The sequence below is a fragment of the Dipodomys spectabilis genome, unplaced genomic scaffold, assembly GCF_019054845.1.
Source record: "Dipodomys spectabilis isolate Male_0828 unplaced genomic scaffold, ASM1905484v1 ptg000138l, whole genome shotgun sequence".
NCBI lineage: Eukaryota > Metazoa > Chordata > Mammalia > Rodentia > Heteromyidae > Dipodomys > Dipodomys spectabilis.
This window is the reverse complement of record NW_024870815.1, coordinates 5363666-5366113: the sequence shown is the minus strand read 5'-3', so window position 1 is coordinate 5366113 and position 2448 is coordinate 5363666.

Below are 2448 nucleotides of genomic sequence, written 5' to 3'. Positions count from 1 at the left end.
TTATTTCCTTAACTCTTATGGGATCGTTGTATGATAATCATTTTTTTTAAAGAAATGCGTGTCTCAGAAATTCTTTTCCCCATGGTTATTTATGTGTTGTTCCCTATAGATATCATTGTATGTACTGGAGTTTGAACTCAAGCCTTCATGTTTGCTTGGCTGGTGTCTCCAACATTTTTTTTTTTTTGCTAGAGATAAGGCCTTTTCTGACTGGGCTGGCCTAAACTCAACCTTCTGATCTCAGCCTCCTAAATAGCAAGGATGTCAAGTATGACCCATGAGCAGCCAGTCACTGATAATATTTGACATTGACTGATGATTTGTTATTTTATCAAAGATCAAAAGTATTTATCTGAAAATGTTTCCAGGTAATACTGGTTTAATATCTTTGATGTTATATATTAAATATATTTGTGGATTCAATACATTTAATCATATTTCCTGTTTTTCTAAATGTATTATCAAATTATATTGATTCCATTTTTAATCTTTGACAGCACTTGTAAAATATTTACTTTATTGAATGTGTTAAATACAAACTGAAGGATACATAGTGCTCAGCTGAGATGTTGATGCAAATTTAGAACTTCACTGTTCTATGCACATACATATATGTATACATGTGTGTATATGAAGTATACGTATTTATCTCCATCCTCAGAGATAACAAGACAGTTGTACGAAGTATCCCAAGAATAACATCATATAATGAAATATAGACACAACAGTGGTAAGGATAAGAGCATATGTACTGCTGAACTGAAGAGTATGAATTCACTATACTCCTAGCCCTTGAGTTTGAGAGCAGTCTAGGCTATGTAATGAGATCCTATCTCAAAACAGCAGAAAATGTTCAATTAATTTTTCCAAGGCAGTGTGTTTTTTTAAATTTTAAACATACTTATAAGGGTCTAAAGGTCCTAAATCAGAAAGATGATTAAGTTTAGCACATTTTCATGTTACTAGTTTTAAGCAATTAAGGAAACAACTGCCTAGACAAGAAACAAAACATAAATAGAAAATATTTTGTTAATTTGGATCTTTTTAATTCTAAAAATTATAAAGATACTTTGCTATTCATTTTTGGAAATACAAAATTAACCAGCATTTTAATATTTGGATTCAGTGAAATAGAAAAACTCAATTATTAAAGTGAAACAGAATCTAAATAAGTTTGGTCTAGACCTGACCTGTATCTTGGGAAGGAGGGAGTTTGTCTCTTCGTTGACTTCTGGGGATGTGTAACTTAGATGGGGAGGAGAGAATGGTAAGAGAAGAGGTTGATTTTCCACTTTTTCTGGGGTTAGGATATGCAGTGACAACAGGTTTCTTTGTTTGCCCAGTCCCAGACTGCTTGGCTTTCCTCATCTGCATCTTGCTCTGTGCTATTATTCAGTTAGTATCTTCCCCATCATAGTAGTTTGACAGTAAGTTCAGCTCACAGGAATGGAAGAGACTTACTCCCATGAACTTATCCAGAAACAAAAGAGTTTGGCATTTGGCTAGTGTCCATCCCATCTCTGGAACTTGTAAGTAGGATAGAGGAGGGTGAAGAATCAAGGGAACAAAGGCAGTAAAATGATACCAGTGAAACGAGAAAGGAGACTGATGCTATTGATCTTTTCAAATGTTACAAGTTCTGCTGGGGGACAAAAATTACCCTCAGCCAAGAGCTTTTGGATGTTCTATCTAACTGCTAGTTTATGACCTGAGGTGACAGATTAACACGTTAAGCATTGTCTAGCAATCAGACCAGCAAAACCCAGACTATGGAATACAAGACCAATAACCAATAAATGGATTGCAGAGAATGAAAAGGGAAACCAAAAGTGAAGATTTACAGCTGTCAGGGATCTGTAAATCCCTTACACATATGTGGACCACATTAGGAACCTGATAAAAACAAATGAGTATAATTTTTGGAAGCACTTTAAAAGGCGGTAATTACATTTAGTACCTCCTCAAAATGTATTATTATAAACTATCATTTTCACTTGACTACAGGCATATGAAGTACACAGGATGGTGCTTAGAGTTCTATTTTGAAAGGTCTTATTTGGAGACCTCTGAGCCAAATGGCAACCCCCACTGAATACTTTCTAATTTTCACTGCATAAGAAAAAATGAGAAGGGAAAAAAAGGACAGGACTTTAGTCAAGTACTTATTTTTGTAAAAACATGTTTTATTTTTATTAAAATGTCTATAAAAGTAGAAATAACCATATAAAAATACAGATTACTCCAATGTGTTGGTAAATAGCTTATGACTGGACTTGAGTTTAGAAGTACAGGTACTGTGTATTTCCAGGACACCTGGAAGTTAGGAGTCCACCTGGACTTGTCACTAATCTGTAAACAATAATTTCAAGTATTTAGCACATTTTAATTACTAATAGATGCATAGTAATTTTCTGTGTAAAACTTTTTAAATGTTCTTTAAATCTGAGC